Source organism: Salmo trutta, chromosome 11 (genome assembly GCF_901001165.1).
Source record: "Salmo trutta chromosome 11, fSalTru1.1, whole genome shotgun sequence".
Classification (NCBI taxonomy): Eukaryota; Metazoa; Chordata; class Actinopteri; order Salmoniformes; family Salmonidae; genus Salmo; species Salmo trutta.
In genome coordinates, this window is record NC_042967.1 from 11,051,560 (window position 1) to 11,064,598 (window position 13,039).

Sequence of the window (13,039 nt, forward strand, 5' to 3'; positions counted from 1 at the left end):
TTTAATAGCCCCCCAAAAAATATTAAAAGAAGAAGAACGTAGATGGATAAGAATATTTAGATTCTGGAAATAGGCCTATCTACTATTTCGTCTAGTTGACGCCAGCATGATAGGCCTACTTTCACTGGTCTCGTACACTTTGGCGAACTGACCATCCATCTCTAAACGTGATCATGCTGGACTAATTATGTTCATCCGAAACACAGCAACCGCCATTTTTGCAATACTATCCATGGCATCACAGTTTGAAAAGAGGCAAGAGGCATGCATCTCCTTTCATTATTTTGGTATGGTACCACCAATAATGTTTTCTGCCCAAGGTTTTAAATGTGCTTTGGCATCTTTATTGGTGTTACTCTCACGCAAGGCTTCCTCGGGTCCAAATGTCAAGCAGATGCCAAAGTTGGGGATGTTCTTAACAATCTGAAACCGCACCTCCCAATTCAAAGCCCAAACCCAACGCTCTCGGAAATTGGAAATTCGGTTCCCATAGCCTTTATTATTTTTTTGGTGTAATTTTACAATTTATGGTTTAGGATTATTTGGTTTTTAATGATTTTCTGCTCTTTTTTATGTCCTAAAATCGATCTCAATCAACGTGACATTGAAATATTGTGATGTCAACAGACAGCAGTTCTAGAAAGGCAGGAGTTTTGAGTGTTTGTTTTGTTTACCGATTTGATACATGAGTATAGGCCTATATTGTATGCAGTTTGTTTCAAAAGCATGCCTATAACTCAATCTGATTGCAAACGTGCACTACGTGATTACGTTTCGGGAAGTTTCGGGTTGGATCCACTAGGTCCCATAACACCCCTGCGCACAAGGGGATGTGTCAATAAGGTTTTAAAAGCGTATTAATAAAACTGAAAATGATGGTGAAGATCATTTCAAGAAAACACGTTAACTAGGGGTAGTATTTTGAAAGAAATGAATTACCCATCGGCAGTCCCGAAATGATGCTTGTAGCTGCCCTCTCTGACTCCAGGTCTTCTTTAGTGCTCTTGAGAAATCTACTTCCTATCGAAATAGCATCGAATTGCGATTATTTTAGGGAGTTACATGGCCTAATAATAACATCATTATTTGCAATAGCATCGTTATAAGATGTATCTAATAAGTTCTCAATACTTAAACAAAGTTTATTGGTTGTAGGGAATAAAGCAATTTGCGTGATATATAACGAGATGTCCTTATGATCATTCTTTCGACATGATTTTCTATGATGAAAATATTTCAGAAATACATTCTATTATCCTTATGAAATACGTCAGTTCACGTAAATAAATTAAAAGCATAAACATTTTCACAAACAATATTTCCCCTAACACTTATCAAGTAGCCTTATTGGCCATATCATAAATAATCATGATACAATATTATACTGATGTGATTACCTGATATAATTGCTTGTTAGTCCGCTTAAATGTCACATTTGATTTGATCAAGAAACTGTACAAGAGATAACGGACTTTAGTTCTGTCAGAGGTTTAAAGAATTGTAATCTCCAGATTGCTTTCTAATTGAAAGTGGGCTGCCTTACTTTGTACTTAAGGTAACAAATGAAAGACGCAAGAGGACTTGATTTTTATGGCCGTTATGTCGTTCATGGGGAAGTCCTTTCAAGGAAGATGGAGGAGTATTGTAGCCCACTGAATGTTTATTTATATAAATGAACGAATCCTACATTTGCTATAGGGTTACATGGATACATATTGTTTTTGGGTGGGGAAGATTAAAACAATATCCTACCCTTTTTCTGGCCTGACAGAGCGGCAGCAAGCTGGTTGCAATTGATACTAATGTCACAATCCATCCCAAAAACAAAATGGTATAAAAAGTTAGCAAAAATCTGAAATCTTCTAATGATAATGTAAATTTATGTTCTCATAATGAATTACAATATGTCCAGGTATAGCCTCTGTACACTATACTGGCTATGAAGCCAAGCCAGTGAAGCAACTAATTGTATAATATAACTCCAGTATATACCATAAGTATATACACCCTAAACATAGCCCCATCTGCAAACAGGGTCATTCTCTCCATATCCCCATACACACACACACACACACTCTCTCTGTCTCCTATCCTGCAGCCTAAAGTGTCCCTTATTTTCTGGAGTGGACAGAGAGTCGTCTGGACATCCAACAGCTCTGTCCAGCTGTTGTCCAGCTGTGGGGAGTGATCAGTGACCAAGTCTCTATACCCATCATAGACATCCCATCAAAGACACGGCCCATAGGCTGATTCTCTATACCTGTCCTGTCATGGCTATGCTCTGATGTAGGGGAGTTAGGGAACAGTTGTCTTCTGTACAGGGAAGAAGGAAGGAGACTTCATATCCTATTGGAAAGGGTACTTTTCAAAACCTCGGTCTGGCGCTCGACGGTACGCTATAACATTTCGTATTTGATTTATTCTGAATTCAGATTGGGAAGGAATATGGCTGCGAATATGACATGACAATCCTTTTCAGCACCAGGACAGTGCTGTCATAGCCATGTGCATAACCTAGTAGACTGTTGCAGTCCGTTCTCTCTCCTTATGGTTCTCGTTTCTGAGTCGAATACTCAAAGGTGAGTTCCTGATTCTAAGGCGAGTCCTGAATAAGCCGTTAGGTGACGTAAGTGGTGGGGATATGTTTTACGGGATGTTTTTTTTTCATGAGACCATATCTCTCTGACAACTTACATTACATTACTGCCTCCCCTCCCCCAAGCTACATAAAGATATACTGGGGAGAGCCGCCCTGCCTCGACGTGACAGGCTGGGGTGTCAGACACTTGTCAGATTACAAGGAGGGGAGATCAGTGATCACTCTATAGGCTGTTGAGCTGTTGGATGGAACTACTGCTTTAATCTATCTGCTTATACAACCCCATCATATAGCAATCGCTGCGCTGCTACTGTTACCAGATTGGCACTGAGAGATGGAGAATAGAATGGGCTGGAATAGAATAGAATGGGCTGGAATAGAATTGGATAGAATGGGCTGGAATAGAATAGAATGGGCTGGAATAGAATAGAATGGTCTGGAATAGAATAGAATAGAATAGAATGGTCTGGAATAGAATAGAATAGAATAGAATGGTCTGGAATAGAATAGAATAGAATGGTCTGGAATAGAATAGAATAGAATAGAATAGAATGGGCTGGAATAGAATAGAATAGAATGGGCTGGAATAGAATAGAATAGAATAGAATGGTCTGGAATAGAATAGAATAGAATGGTCTGGAATAGAATAGAATAGAATAGAATGGGCTGGAATAGAATAGAATAGAATGGGCTGGAATAGAATAGAATAGAATGGTCTGGAATAGAATAGAATAGAATAGAATGGGCTGGAATAGAATTGGATAGAATGGGCTGGAATAGAATAGAATAGAATGGGCTGGAATAGAATAGAATAGAATGGGCTGGAATAGAATAGAATAGAATGGGCTGGAATAGAATAGAATAGAATGGGCTGGAATGGAATAGAATAGAATGGGCTGGAATAGAATAGAATAGAATGGGCTGGAATAGAATAGAATAGAATGGGCTGGAATAAAATAGAATAGAATGGGCTGGAATAGAATTGGATAGAATGGGATAGAAAATAATACACCAAAATATTCACTCATTTGTCCAACGTAGCCCACACATTATAACACACTGGAGTACATTTCCAACATTTGGAAATGAACTCTGCTGTAAATTTGGCAATAATCTTTTATGGAAGGAGGCAGTTCCTTTCCGGATGGCGAGGGTCAACTTATTCAAAGGCTCTCTTCTGACATACTGCTGTACAACACCAGGCCATTCAGCAGCACTATGACAGTGTTATTAGATCCCGAGTGCATCTCAGGAAGTGTGGCCCAGGCTTTACTCGCTATGCTATTGAACATTAAAAGCCCACAAGGCGTAGGAGCGTAATCTATATAATAACCCATAAAGGTTTCATTTACAGAAAGCCCGCTTGTTTCTCACCTCAGTGTCTATGTCTTAAAATGTATCCTATTCCCTACATAGTACACTACTTTTGACCAGGACCCATAGGGCTCTGGATAAAAGTAGCACACTATGTAGGGAATAGGGTGACATTTGGGACGCAAAACCAGTGAATTCCATAAGAGTTACATTGTATCAAGCGTCAAATCTAAACAGGATCCGCTGGGCTGGTTTCCAGCTCGGGGTTCCTAAAAGATCCGACAGGAAATGTGATGGAAACCACTGGAACACAATCTTCGGTTAAAGCTGTTTTCTGGCCTTGCGAGGGGCTAGTTTCTGTACTGAATGAGGAGGCAATTGGTTGGGGGGGAAAAGGGGGATACGACTTTCAGTGAATCGTCCAAAGTATGCAGTATAAAGACGGAGTGCCCTGGCATATTGAAGCAAGGGTGGGAAAGCTACCGTACACAGACGGGGTGGCACAGACAAACACAGACCAACAGAGTGGTCAACCACATGTTGTGAGAGTTGTTGTGAATGGCGTTAGTTATAATAGGGTGAGTGCCAATGTCCCCACTCTCCACAAGAGCTCATCCACTCCAATGCCCCCCTGCTTCAAAGCACCAGGAGGGAGACCCAGAGATCCAACGAGACCTCGGTTGGGAGCAGCCCTCTGTGGGTATGGAGGGCACCAGAGCCAGGGTACCAGGCCCTCCTGGGGCCTCAGAGGTCCAGCCCCCAGCCTCTCTAAGGGCCCAGTTCTTCCAGGTTCCTTTGGCCCTCTGGCTAAAATAATATCCAGTGGCTCCAGTCACTGAGCCTGGTTAATGCATCTGTCCAAGGTCTGCAATTACCTGGTCATAACATTACCCCAGCCGCTGCCGGCCAACCAATCAGGGCAGGGCTTCTATAGGCTTCTAAACAGCGCACATTTCGCCAATGTCAAGCTGTTTGATCTCTGAGGGTAATATTGCTGAGAGAAACGTATCAGGAGAGAGGAGAGAGGCCGAAGAGATGTGTTTTTTGTCTTCTACCTAGCCACTATTGTTTGGAGGTATCCACCTTCATCACAGACTGGGACATGCGAGGCATACTACACACACAAAGGTGCACGTTTACACGTATAGAGACACACACACACAGATAATCATGCGTTATGTTTAGACACATTTAGTAAGAAATAAATACTATGGACATGTGTTCAAGATGTGTTGCTTATGAATCAATCTGACATTTTTCTTTTTTATATGTCAAATAATTCTTCAGCTCTAGTTTTTAGATGTAAGCTATCCGTTATATACGTGGGGGTTTAAGATCATTCAAATGATCTCATTTCTGTAGGCCTATAGCTGCTCTGTGTCGTGCGGGCATGCTGCCTCTTCATTATAGCTAAATGAAGCATGGACGTTTTACTTGTTTGTTATTTGGACAAGTCCAGCGTCGTCTATGTACCATGTTTTGCTGCTGTGCCTATGAGCACTGGTGGTATAGTGCCTCGGTGTCTGCCTACTGAAAAACATAAAAAGGCGCGTGATTAATCGTGCAATTACCAGGGTAATTTTCCCTCTTATCGGCGCCGGACTGCAAAGTGATTTGCTTTATTGACTGGGCTGTCCTTGTTTTCACACATTACTACATTGTAAAAAGTCAAGGTGCGTTAATAAAAGGCAGAGGTGAGCGCTGTGTAATTATAAAACACACACATTTGTAATCCCGAGCCATCAAAGCGGTGAGACATAATTATAATTACTATGACAACCGATTATGTTTGTTTTTCAGAATGATTTGTAACGGGTTTTGATTTGTAATCGATTCGTTTAATCATAATTATCTTAATCAGAGGTAAATAATCACATTGAGGGGATGAATTAGTACTTTAAGAAAGCCTAGAGGAACGTTTTACCGCCTGGTTTATCATTATGTCCATTACATAGAAATGAAAACATCCTTGATTTTGACCCACTCAACATGCAAGAAAAATATAGCAAACTCTACTTAAGTAGGCCTAGCCCAGGTAAATGAATGTTTGCATTGAAATGCAATTCAATAAGGCTATATTGATATTGTAGACGACACTGGAACTAAATCTAGGCCAGAATTCTTTTGAAAGAAGGTGACATTTATCCAGTTATTCTTTGTAATGATTAATGCGATACGTGTGTATATAATATATTATATTAATATATATTAATATAGCCTTATTGCGTTTCACTTCAAAGCAAACATATTCATTTACCTGGGCCAGGCCTACTTAAGTAGATTTTGCTAAATTTTTCTTACATGTTGAGTGGGTCAAAATCCAGGACGTTATATATTTGGGTCGGCTATTAGAAAAAAATATAGTGGGTGATGGGCGATTTTCGTAAAACAAAATATGGGTAACAAACGTTGGTATTAAGACATTTACGTTTTTTTTATATACAGCTTATTAGAGATTGAATGAATGTATCCGTTTCCGTGTGTGTGTGTAATGTATATGCTGTACTTTTCCTATAATAGAACATCTACAGGCCTATCGTCTATTGAAGATTGAGGTGTCCCTTCGCAATCATCGGTGCAATGCAGACTCTTCCCCCGTTGTTGGAAGAGGGGTAATCGGCTAGATAGGCCGTTCAAGCATCCACTTTACATAGCCAGAAAAAGCAAATGATTTGATTCAAAGTGACCATGAGTCCTATGGCATTATTTTCAAACAAGGATTACATCGCCACGAAACCAACGAATAAACTATTCAAATGAATATTCAACGATTCATAATCATTCGACAGTGGATAGGTCCATTAAGAATTGAAAGTGAAAGAATCACGCTTTCAAAATAACGACAATGAGGTCCGGAATAAATTCACATAGACAACAATGATGGGTTCAACAATTAGATTAACATTTTTTACAGTTGCTTTCAGGGTTAGTGAGCGAATTGTATGCAGTTTAGGCTATTTCTATTCCCTTATTCAACTTGGCAATACGGCCAGACAAAGCAAAGGCACTACATAGGCTTAGAATACATCATACACAATAACATTCCACTAGTGGTTCTGGTGGGGGGGTGGGGGGGGGGGGCAGTGCCCCTGTGACAACAATTTTGGACCCCCTTGTGGCCCCCCTAAATGTGGAGTATGAAATAATTTTTGCATAACTCATTTTTTCTATCATTCTTTTTTTTACATCCGTTATTAGACAGTGGCAACGATGATGATTATGAACATGGTAATTTGCCTGCTAATGCCTGCAATGCAGTGAAGAAAACGATATGACAACAATAACGTCTAATGTAACTGGCCCCTCTAACAGTACAACTGGCCCCAGCTTGGCCCCCCCAGTTGAAATGGTCTAGAACCGCCACTGGCCATATCGCTGTTTAAATGATGTTATAAGCCGAATAATGAATCATGTTATTATTTTTAATAAATGAACCACACATTTTTCACGAGGGTCAAATAAAAACGAACGGTAGGCTGATTCATTTAGAAAGTAATGGATTGTAGTATATTTTACTGTATATATCTCATATTTGCATCCGAGGGGATATCCTACACACCATGAGCAAGGCATTTTGACACAAAACAGGCAGGAAGAATAACTTAATTCATTCCTGATCACATTTGGTATTGCATAAAAGGCCTTTCTTCAATGAGAGTATGAATTTCTCTCCAATAGTTTTGGTGTTTCGTTTTCATATGTTTTCAATATACACTTGCCAGACATATGAATTCAATTCATGAAGAGCAAATCTGCACACAATATTGATGCTCTATGTTATTTTCTGTTCTATCCTTCGATGCGTCAAGGACATATTGCAATAGCTGGTCACCACGATTTTAGACCAAATAATAAGTAAAATATGAAATCCATTCACGTAAAATTGGCCTAAACTCTTAGAAAAAAAAGTCTCAGTAGTGATTGTATCATTTTCGCATAAACGAACCATATACACTCTTAGGAAAAAAAGTTTCGGGACGATCCAAAAAGGCTTCTAGGGTTGCTTCATATATGGCACCTTTAAGGGTTCTATGTGGTGCCATGTATGAAGCAAGCAAAATAACCCTTTTTGGTTCTATCCGGATTTTTTTCTAAGAGTGTATATGTTTCGTTTATGCGAAAATTATACAATCACTACTGGGACTTTTTTCTTCTGAAGTCGACCATCTTCTCATCGAATGTGGAAAAACCATCATTGCTACCCGTAAGGTAGACCACTCTCTCTCTCTGCACCAAGGCATTGTCCAGGATCACTAGGTGGCGATAGAAACCCCCACTAAAACACAACGTGGTTTCAGAGAAACCTGCCAACCTTTCGCCTCAGTCGAAACAACCAAAACAAAAACATGTCCAAGTGTAAGCAGCATTCAGAAAGAACACAACCTCCCTAATAAACAACATCAATTCATGTTTTTCTCTAGAACATGAGCTCCTGCTCTGTAGTTAACTTGTAGGCCTATTCCAGCTGCTCCTCCAATCAGATCCCACTGGGAACACACTGGTTGAATCAACGTAGTTTCCATGTCATTTCAATGAAAATATGTTGAACAAACGTGGAATAGACGTTGAATAGATGTCTGCCCAGTGGGATATCAACCATCCATCAATCCCGTCAACACCTGGGGTGAGTGACTAGAAAGCTTACAGTTTATGTCAAAGTTGACTTTACGTAGCAGGTTAGGATCATTAGGTTAGGGTTAGCTAATATTCAAAACAAATCTACTTTTGACGTCAATTTGACATAAACTGTATCCCATCAAGACATGGCCACATCTAGCTGAACAGTGAGGGAGAGAGTTGTAATCCCCATTGTTGTGCTCTTGAGTCTCTCTATGCCTCTCTTGGCTGCTCTACCAGTCTCTCATCTGTCTTTCACTCTCCCCATCTCTCTACACCTCCTTTCTCTAGAATGGTGCGTGCAGCCAGTCACATCAAACAATCTCTCTCTCTAGTTCTCTATTTTATTTAGTCTCTGTATACCTGCAGCCTCTCTCTCTCTCTCTCTCTCTCTCTCTCTCTCTCTCTCTCTCTCTCTCTCTCTCTCTCTCTCTCTCTTCCCATGGGGCCCGAGGTGACCCAGGGTGCCCCTCTCACCCGCTCTGACCGCCTGCGTGGCCCCGTGGGTGGCCGCGGGTCGTAAGGCTGGCTTGGACCGCCACAGGAATGCCCCCGGCTCCAGGCCTGACTCACAGCTGTTGGCGTACACTCAGCCTTCTGGCTCAGACCGTCCAGACACACTGTGCACTTTCCCCACATTCCTCCACACGTTGTTCCTCCTCAACCCCAAACTGACTGACATCTAGTCAACCCCAAAGCCAGCCTGGACAACCTGGTCCGTGCCAGACGGAGACATGTGTGGATATCTGTTGCCTGACTGACAAGGGAGACGCACGGTAAGAAGGTTGCACTCCGCACACAGCATGGAAAACACTGTCCATTGAACACTACAGATGGTGTAGTCAAAGTAACATTAGATACACAAAACAATGGGGGGGGGAAGAAGGTAATCTTGCAAAAGATTCATTCAATTATAAGCCAACGGAAGGATACTACAACATGACGCGCATTTTGATTACACTCCATCGAGTCATCTTTTAGTTAGACATTTCCCTCATTAAAGATCTTGATTTTTTTATCATTAAATTATATTGATACAGTCAGCTAGAGGACTAGAACCCCCATTCTAATCAAGCTCTGTATAAAATCAATCATCCTCCGGTTTCAGTGGCCACAGTTTTACGGCTGCTACAGACGTGCGGGGCCGGAGAAGCTAAAAGTGGAGGGCCTGTACCTGGATTATGTAGCCGTTTGAAGTTTCTCCCTCTCAGATGGGCCATTCAGTGAAAAGACACAATCAAATTGGGCCCCCTTCCCAGTTTAAAGGGACTAGAGTGGGACCACCAACAGCCAGGGAGAGCCAGGGCTGGGGCCTGCTTTTATGGCCTAGGTTGGGGCTAGGCTGAGGGGGTTGAGGGGCCGGGGTACGCTAGTAGCTAGCTGGGAATCCATTTCAGCAATGGAAGTGAAGAGTTGGATAATGGCCTTCTTCCCTCAGGGGTGGCTCAATGCGTTGTAAATCCTAGGAGTCCCGAGTCCCATACTCCATTTTTACTAGCTGCTTGCCTTGCCTGCTGATGTGAATGGATGAGTGAGTATCCAGTTTCAATTTAAGTTAGAAATAGTAGAAATGAGACTGAAAAAGGGCACTTATAAGGCAGAAGTCTTGTTTTTCGTTCTCCGCAAAGACAAAGGCTTCAAAGCGACATAGAAGGGGAGATCTTAATCCACTTTTCCACTGTTAATTCATTTTTTTCTGAAACAATCGGCTTGGGTTGCCCTGCCTGTACCAGAGAGAGAAAGAGAGAAAGAGAGAGATGTTGAAGTAAAACAGAGAGCCTAAAGAACACTTTATCTCCACCCGTCCTGATCAGTTACTCTCTCCAAAATGGCCGCCCATGTACCACTACCACACACCCCTTCCTCCTTCGAAGCTGGCTACCATAGAAACGGTTCATTACCATAGATACAGGGGTCAGACCCGGTATGACCTCAGAGCAACAGGATGCCAGCAGCCAATCACGGGCTTCCCTCATGTCCCTCTGGGTTAGCGGTGGCATAGAATGAGATATAACAGATGCTTGCCCTCCTTCACCACTCAGCCACAGCAAGGGAGAGCCTAGCATTTCATCATCCTTCTTCACAGCTCCAATCGCAAAATCCAATAGAAGCATAAGCCACAACCGTCTTGAGTGTTTGGGAGTCTTGCATTTAAAAACAAACAAATGTTGGCCACAAAACATACATTGTTTGACCATAAGGACAACACATACAGTAATATTTGCGGAATCAAATAAAATAAGAAAAATGAAGTTGTTGTTTTTTACTTGTCAGACTACAATTACAAAACGTGATGAAACTACACCTCCCATGATCCTCTGTAGTGGCTTCATCATAAACCGTGGTGGTCAGAGTAGCCTAACAACATTGTTGAAAGCTCTGGAGGAGCGGCCAATACTAAACAGAGCTGGTCCCATGGTGTTAGCACCTGGGTGGGCAGGCAACTTTCCCATGTCACGGCAGCCCTCGCCATTCCTGTCACAGCGATTACACGCCCTGTAAAATACTTGAAATAGTGTCGCATTAGTGAGAATATGTGAATGAGATTGACTGTTCTGCGATAGCCGGGGTTCGCGTTCATGTCAGTGTGTCGTGGCGTGACGCCTACGTGACAGGGACAAGTAGGTGGTGCCACTTCATAACAACAACACTACTTTACTCAACGGCCTGCGGAAAGGATGTTTTCCCAGGCATTTAAACATTATCCTGGTGCCCTGTTTGGACATTATGAAATCATGGAAATCAGTCACACACATCGGAATTCAACCCTCTAACCCACTTCCTAAACCCTTCTCAATGGGCCTCAAGTAAACTAAATGACTAAAAGTATGTGGACACCTGCTTGTTGAACTTTTCATTCCAAAATAATGGCCATTAACATGGAGTTGGTCCCCACTTTTTTGCTATAACAGCCTCCACTCTTCTGGTTAGGCTTTCCACTAGATGTTGGAACATTGCTGTGTGGACTTGCTTCCATTCAGCCACAAGAGCAGGAGTGAGGTCGGGCACTGATGTTGGGCGATTAGGCCTGGCTCGCAGTCGGCGTTCCAATTCATCCCAAAGGTGTTCGATGGGGTTGAGGTCAGGGCTCTGTGCAGGCCAGTCAAGTTCTTCCACACCAATCTCGACAAACCATTTCTGTATGAACCTCGCTTTGTGCACAGGGGCATTGTCATGTTGAAACAGGAAAGGGCCTTCCACAAAACTGTTGCCACAAAGTTGGAAGCACAGAATCGTCTAGAATGTCTTTGTGTGGCGTAGTGTTAAGATTTCCCTTCACTGGAACTAAGGGGCCTAGCCCGAATCATGGGAAACAGCCCCAGATCATTATTCCTCCTCCACCAAACTTTACGGTTGGCACTATGCATTAGGACAGGTAGCGTTCTCCTGGCATCCGCCAAACCCAGATTCGTCTGTCGGACTGCCAAATAGTGAAGCGTGATTCATCACTCCAGGGAACGTGTTTCCACTGCTCCAGAGTCCAATGGCGGCGAGCTTTACACCACTCCAGCCAATGCTTGGCATTGGAAATCCATTTCATGAAGTTCCCGACGAACAGTTCTTGTGCTGACGTTGCTTCCAGAGGCAGTTTGGTACTCTGTAGTGAGTGTTGCAATCGAGGATAGACAATTTTTACATGTTACGTGCTTCTGCACTTGGCAATCCCGTTCTGTGAGCTTGTGGCCTACCACTTCGCGGCTGAGCCGTTGTTGCTCCTAGACATTTCCACTTCACAATAACAGCGCTTACAGTTGACCGGGGCAGCTCTAGCAGGGCAGACATTTGACGAACTGACTTGTTGGAAATGTGGCATCCTATGACGGTGCCACGTTGAAAGTCACTGAGCTCTTCAATAAGGCCATTCTACTGCCAATGTTTGCCTATGGACATTGCATGGCTGTGTGTTCATCAGCTACGTGTGTGACTGAAATAGCCAAATCCACTAATTTGAACGGGTGTCCACATACTTTTGAATATATAGTGTATATACTTGTTGTTAAGAATCAGTGTCATTACTGAAGACAGACAGAGACACCCATTCATAAGATGTTGTGTTGTGATTTGTGAGAAATTCTGGGGTAGACTTTATGGTGTAAACCCCCTGTGGTAATGACTTACAACTAATGACCACAGACCACCACACACTGCTACAGGGGCCCCATGTCTGAGACACAACCAGGGCAAACAAGTCAGAACAATAAATCACCTACTGCTGAACAGTGGCAGTGCCTCTTAGACTAGAGGATGGCACCTGCTAAGTGTTGTGAGGCATAAGGGTCTCTTACTGTTGAGGCCCAGGGACTGTTGTGGCTGGCTATTCCAAAATGGCTGCTCAACCGAAGGAGGAATTGTCAGACATCACCTAAAGTAACGTCAGAGCAAAAGAAGAAAAAAAAATACAAAACACTGAAATGAAGAAAAAAAATTCTCTGTTGCGTGAAGAAAAGCATAAGCATTGCTTTATGTTCTGGTTGCATAGTTCACACTTCATTCATTAGCTAAACTAAA